This window comes from Panthera pardus, unplaced genomic scaffold (assembly GCF_024362965.1).
Source record: "Panthera pardus isolate Hobbes unplaced genomic scaffold, ASM2436296v1 HiC_scaffold_16, whole genome shotgun sequence".
Classification (NCBI taxonomy): Eukaryota; Metazoa; Chordata; class Mammalia; order Carnivora; family Felidae; genus Panthera; species Panthera pardus.
Window position 1 is genome coordinate 95150244 of NW_026526721.1, and position 6248 is coordinate 95156491.

At 40.9% G+C, this 6248-nt stretch overlaps 1 protein-coding gene across 1 annotated transcript in view; it reads right to left on the reverse strand.

The window, feature by feature from the left end:
• The window catches only part of SAMD7 (sterile alpha motif domain containing 7), a 28724-nt gene extending 25401 nt beyond the window's left edge, over nucleotides 1–3323 (reverse strand). Inside the window, exon 1 of the mRNA XM_019440537.2 lies at nucleotides 3078–3323. The gene's annotated coding sequence lies outside the window, so the exon portion shown is untranslated. The remainder of the gene's footprint in view (nucleotides 1–3077) is intronic.
• Between the last annotated feature and the right edge of the window lie 2925 nt (nucleotides 3324–6248).

Genomic DNA, 6248 nt, shown 5'->3' on the forward strand with positions numbered 1-6248 from the left:
TGCTAAAGCATAATTCACACTTCCTTAAGTACATTTTCAGTTTAGAAAAATAATAAATAGGAAATTTTTTTTAAAAAAATAGGAAGGCTGGGGTGCCTGACCATTAAAAAAAAAATAGTTAAGTGGCCATCTCTGGCTTAGGTCGTGATCTCCCAGTTGGTGAGTTTGAGCCCCACATCCGGTTGTCTGCTCCCAGCACAGGGCCTGCTCTGGATTCTCTGTGCCCCTCTCTCTCTCTACCCCTCCCCCACTTGCATTCTTCCTCTCTCCCTCTCTTTCTCAAAAATAAATAAAAACATTTAAAAAAGTAGGAAGACCAATAAATTGTCCAAAAGTATTTAATTATCAATACCCCTAGCAGAAAAATTCACGGTGAGAAGAGAGATCATGCTAATTTCACAGTTATAGTTAGAAGTATGAAAAGTTTATTTTTATATCCAATAATAAAAAGCTTAGAAAATAATTACATAAAACAGTGTGTGAAATGTAAATAATTGTACTGATATTCCAAATACATAGTTTCCTGAGATTACAAGGTGATTCTAAAATTATCCAAGCCCTATTTCAAGTGGAAGAAATAGTTACACTTAAAGCATCTTTACCCCAAATGTGCATCATGGCCATTTATAACAGAAAGAAAGACAAAAGACATTGCTCCTTAAAATCTGAGTGGCTGCTTATGTGGGTCCTGAGAAACTTAACAGAAACCCATGGGGGAGGGGAAGGAAAAAAAATAGGTTAGAGTGGGAGAGAGGCAAAGCATAAGAGACTCTTAAAAACTGAGAACAAACTGAGGGTTGATGGGGGGTGGGAGGGAGGGGAGGGTGGGGGATGGGTACTGAGGAGGGCACCTTTTGGGATGAGCACTGGGTGTTGTATGGAAACCAATTTGACAATAAATTTCATATATTGAAAAAAAAATCTGAGTGGCTGATGTCTCCATCGGCCCCACCCCACCTCTTCCTCAAGGATTTCATCCTCATGGGTGGCCAGGCACTGACTTTTTGCTCTTGCAGGGTTCCTAGTCTGGCCGACAGCCCACCTCCTGTAGCTGTTCTTTCCTCTCTGCTCTACATTGACTCTGAATGCCATCCATTTCCCTCAGTATCCACAAAAAAGCACTCACACAAGGCAAATGTGTTGTGTAGCCAACTTGACTGAGAATTGGCCAATCAGATTGGGAGGGAGGGGGCAGTGTCAAAAACAATTTCAAATTGAACATTAAAGTTCTTCATTGTGAAACATCCCCTTGGGGGAATTTTGACATTTCAAGCCCAGGCTTCTTGTTCTTTTCCTTGACCTTCTCTCAGTTGGTCCCCCAATAATTGCAAAACATTCCTCCCACCTAGTTTTTTGTTTTTTTTTTTTTTAATTTTTTTTTTTAACGTTTATTCATTTTTGAGACAGAGAGAGACAGAGCATGAACGGGGGAGGGTCAGAGAGAGGGAGACACAGAATCTGAAACAGGCTCCAGGCTCTGAGCTGTCAGCACAGAGCCCGACGCGGGGCCCGAACCCACGGACCGTGAGATCATGACCTGAGCCGAAGTCGGCCGCTTAACCAACTGAGCCACCCAGGCGCCCCATCCTCCCACCTAGTTTTGCAGAGGGCATCTGCACCCTCTTCCTGACTCTGCTCTGAGCCTCTTCTCAAGGGGACTTTGACTCTGGGTCTCTGCATATTCCTGCCCCTCCCCAGCCTTGCCGAGGATAGGGAAGGAACTTAGAGGCTTCTTTTCTACTGGCTTGAGTTGTGTCACTAACAGCCCACTTTGGAGGTCAGCTAGACTTAATTTTTGTTTTAAATAACAATAAGCATATACAAACACAATATAAATGAAATGAGGTATCACTGTAGTAGTAAGCATTACTGTCCACAAAGGCAGTTAGTACCGAAGCACTTGGCAGTGGCCCTGAAATATATTTCACTTTTACTAAAGGCATATACTTTATTAAAGCACCGTTCTAAATGCATTGCGTCACAATGCGAACCCTGGAAAGTGTTGGTGAAGGCATATGGTGTGTGCATGCTTCCCTCACCTCTCACTTCTTTTCATTCTGGAAGCTCGTTGTCATTAGAGCCGCCTATGCTTACTTGAGATGTAAAGTTCTAGACACATTTGCAAATACTGTAATGAAAAAGACTAAACCTTTTCATCATTAAGCAAGTAGAGATTATGTAATATCTTCACTACTTGAATTCAATATAACTTATGCACTGCTATAATTTGAATAAATTACGTTCACTTTCTCCAAAAGATCGTGAAGCAAAACCCATTGTATATAAATTTGTACGTAGGTCAAAGTGACATCTAGTAGTACCCGTATAACTGAACTGAATTTTAGATATTTTAGTGAGATTGTTAGAAAGAATGAGTTAAGAAATAATTAACATAGGGTTTTTTTCATGATTATCATTGACTGTTCCTCAATGTTTTTTTTCTCAAAGTTTCTACTCTGACATTTCATAGTCCACACTTCGTAATTCTTTTTGGAATATAGTTATCTGCAGTAACAAAAGGCCATTAGAAGAATAACGCATAGTAAATGTATAGGAGCAACACACAGAGGCAGGTACTTAATCTATTTGAAGATGAGAAAACACTTGATAAATTGATATACAACTTTGAGCTGACTTTATTTTAAATAAATTTCCTTTTACTTTTACTTAAAATAAAACTAAGGTGTGACAGATAGTATTTATTTATTTGACATGAGCAGTATATCATTAGTGACTCTTCAGTAGTTTCAGCCAAATAAGAATTTATTAGCTAACATGTTGTTAGCAATAAGGGAGCCAACCAAATTTATAGATAAATCTAAGCCTTTCTTTATAAAAATTCATTTTTCCAAAGTCTAATGTGTTTTATTTTTATAATGTACCCAGCGATTTTGGCAGGAATGCTGTTGATGGTATTTATACAAGATGATTTCCTTACTTCTCCATTGTGCACTCGATCCATGTAGACCTGCCTTCCTTTTAAGATAAAAGTGTCCATTTATTTTATATGTGCAAACATTTTATTAAAAGTAACTAGCCTTAGTTTGGACTCATTAAGGGTAGATATATATACTTACATCCTCTCTGAAGTCTTCTTGGTTTTGACATTGCTTGTGGAAGAACCATCCAAAGATTTTCTTTCAATTGCGGAAGCTCCTCTGGCTGCAGATTTAAAAGCACATCTGACGACTGTTTCAGAAACCGTCTTAATTAATTCACCTTGCCTTAAATACGAATTCAACTAAGTTGATTAGTCCTATTTCATGGCAGAAACGTTGCCCTCTGATATCCTCTACAGATAGGCGAAAAGACGCTAAGCCCTAGGAAAGTGCACTGCAGTGTATATAAACCTGTCTCAGAGTTTAGCCTTTAGTTTAATCCTTCCTTAGCCTCTAAGATGCTTTGTGGGCATTCACTTAATGCCGCTCTTCAGGTTGACACAAAAGGAAAATACTAGGAGAATGATAAGCTTTCTTTGATGGGAATATGACCTATTTCATATTTCCAACAGGTTTTGAGTGGGAAGATTCCTTTGAAAGTAGGGAAAAAAAAACTAAGTTATTTTTCACAGAGCTGCAAAATTAAACAAAAGATGGCAGTCTGTTTAAGGAAGAAGCTTCTAGAATTGACAGGGGGAAAGCCCTTTGTGGTCTGCGTGAGAACTGCGAATTATATAAAAGAGAAAACATGGAATTCTGAAGATGTGATGTTTTATTTACTAGTGAAACATTTGTAGCCTTGAAAAAGAACCTCAATCATTTGTATTCCTAGTAATTTGCTAATGGAAAGTACAAAATAAGAACTCAATACAAAAAACTAAAGTTGTGTTACAAGTAATTCTTTAGGCTTCTCGTTTGAAGATAACTTTCTTCTTTGTCGACACACATTTTTATTGTTAGGTATTGAGGTCATTAAAAAAATACCATATGGGATGTATTGATTTCACTCTGGGGTTATTTTTCATGAAACAGTGGTCAGCAGGAGGGATTTAATGGCTAACAGGCCCAGTCAAGTCCCAGGCCCGCTGTGTATGACCTCTACAACCTGGCCAAGTTATTGAACTTCTCTGAGCCTCAGTTACCTCTTCTCAGAGTCTCATAGAGTTTTTCTGAGACATGAAGGCAACGTGTAGACAAAGTATTTGGATAGTTTCCACCAATTGCTAATTATTTTGTTAGATAATTACATCATATGGAGTCCTCTGTTGAAAAGCTCTGGGCAAAATTTTTCTCAGCCTGCCGCGCTAGGAATAATTGGACTTTTCCCTGAGAAATCCAGTCAAAACAAAATCTCAGGAATCACATAACTAGTGAATTTCTTTGCACTGGCTAGTAGGAAGCTCAGGGCCAAATTTGTGGCCTGCCTTTAGGCATGCATTTTAAAACTACAAATATTCTATGGTTTCATCTCAGTTTTCCTAATGCTATTTTCCTTTTGCCTTGATTTCTTTACTAAACTGTCTGTCTCTCTGTATTGTATGTGTATATTGAAGTCTCTGCCAATAAATAATAAATGCATATAGATTTTCCTCACTCTCATAGGCCTCAAATTAGAAGAGCCTGGGTCTGAAAGGCTTGCCGAAATATCGCTAAACACTGCTTTGCTACAGGCAACATCCTAAAGGAGAATTCAGTTCCTGGCCAGCCCATAAACATCCATCTAACAGGGTAACAGCAGTATGTGTTCCAATATAGAGCTACCGTTTATAGTCCTGTTCTCTGGAAATATGATCAGAGTCCCAGGAGGGTTCATGAATGACCCGGTTTCCCCTGGATGCGTGCCTGTACCGCACTAGCAGCTGTTACTCCATTTACTCCTAACACCAGCTCCTGCTATGTTAAGGAAGGAAGAAAGATGAGGAGGTCTGACAGGTGGAATGTGGAGAGGAGGAGAAACAGTGGCTTCTGGAGAGTCGGGGGCCTGATGGGAAGGGGGAGAGAACAGGTAGCAACTTCTGGTATCGTCAGCCACACCAGGAGCAGGTTCTCTGAAAGCAAAGGAGAGGGAAAAGGAGTACTGGCAGGGCCCCAGCTATTTGAGGAATGGCTGGAAGAAGTTCCACAGGCAGAGAGGAACAGGTGAGGGTAAGACCAGCAATGTTCTTGGAAGTTATTTGTGAAGCATTCACAAGTATTGTAAATTTGCATGCCCAGGGTGAAGAAAAGCCTCGTTGTTTCCTTGCAGTTGGTCTAGTCTCTTTCAAAAGTCCTGTTCTCTCAATAAGAGGTGAGACACTATGTTTAGTCCAATCTGGTAAATTCAAAGCTACCCAACAATGTAAAGAGACAGTGTTTCTTGGGGAATTTAGTCCCTTCCAAGACTAAATTGTCTCCTTTGGATCTTTTCTCCATCTCCCTTTCTTCCTTGAGATGGCGCATGAACTGGGTGTGGGCAGTGTCCTAGTGGGGGAAGGGATCCCAGAGTGTGTCAACGGACCAGGTCCTGCCCTCTGCCTCTCCAGCTGGCTTCCCATGCAGACATCCTAGGGCTCGCCAGGAGGCCCTACCTGCTGACTCAGCATCTGACACAGCAGAGCCTCTGAGGTTTGGCAGTTCATCCTCTGGCTTAGGTGGTCCTCCCTGTAAGCCCTTGCTTGACCACAGAGTTATCTTTGCCCTGGGATTGGTGACCCACTCCAGCAAGCTTCCCAGAGTCTCTGCTACTTTTATATCAACTGAGGGGAGGCAGGCACTTCTAGGTCCTGCCTTCCACACCACTCAGGGTGACTCAGGAAAGCTAACTCAGGTCCCTGGAATCAAAGTGTAGGCCACCTTCTTCCTTACTTGTTGGGACTTCCCTCAGGTGCAACTGTGCTTGGGGTCCCCAGTGCTCCCTCTTGATATGCTAACCAATGGGGATGATCTGGAATTAGGCTATCCATTCTCTCTCCACAAACTCTAGTTTTAAGGACAAATGTCTCAACAAAGCAGGGGGAAAAAGGCAGTGTGGAACTCAAAACCAGTCGCCCCAGGCTCTGATGATGGGAGGTCTCCCCCTCCACAAACCTCATGGCTCTGCCTCTGAGCCACCTTAAGAAGTGGCTGCTGCCTTTATATCATCACATGTTTGTATTATCGCCATCTGTTTTTTAAAAAATGATGTTAGCTTTCAAACTTTGTTGATTACTAAAGTTCTTACTGACTGACCATCAGTGACTTCTCTCTAAATGTGGAAAGGATACACTGAAATATAAAGATTGCTTTAGAACTATTTTATATCATTTGTTTTGATACTGATACACTTCTGAT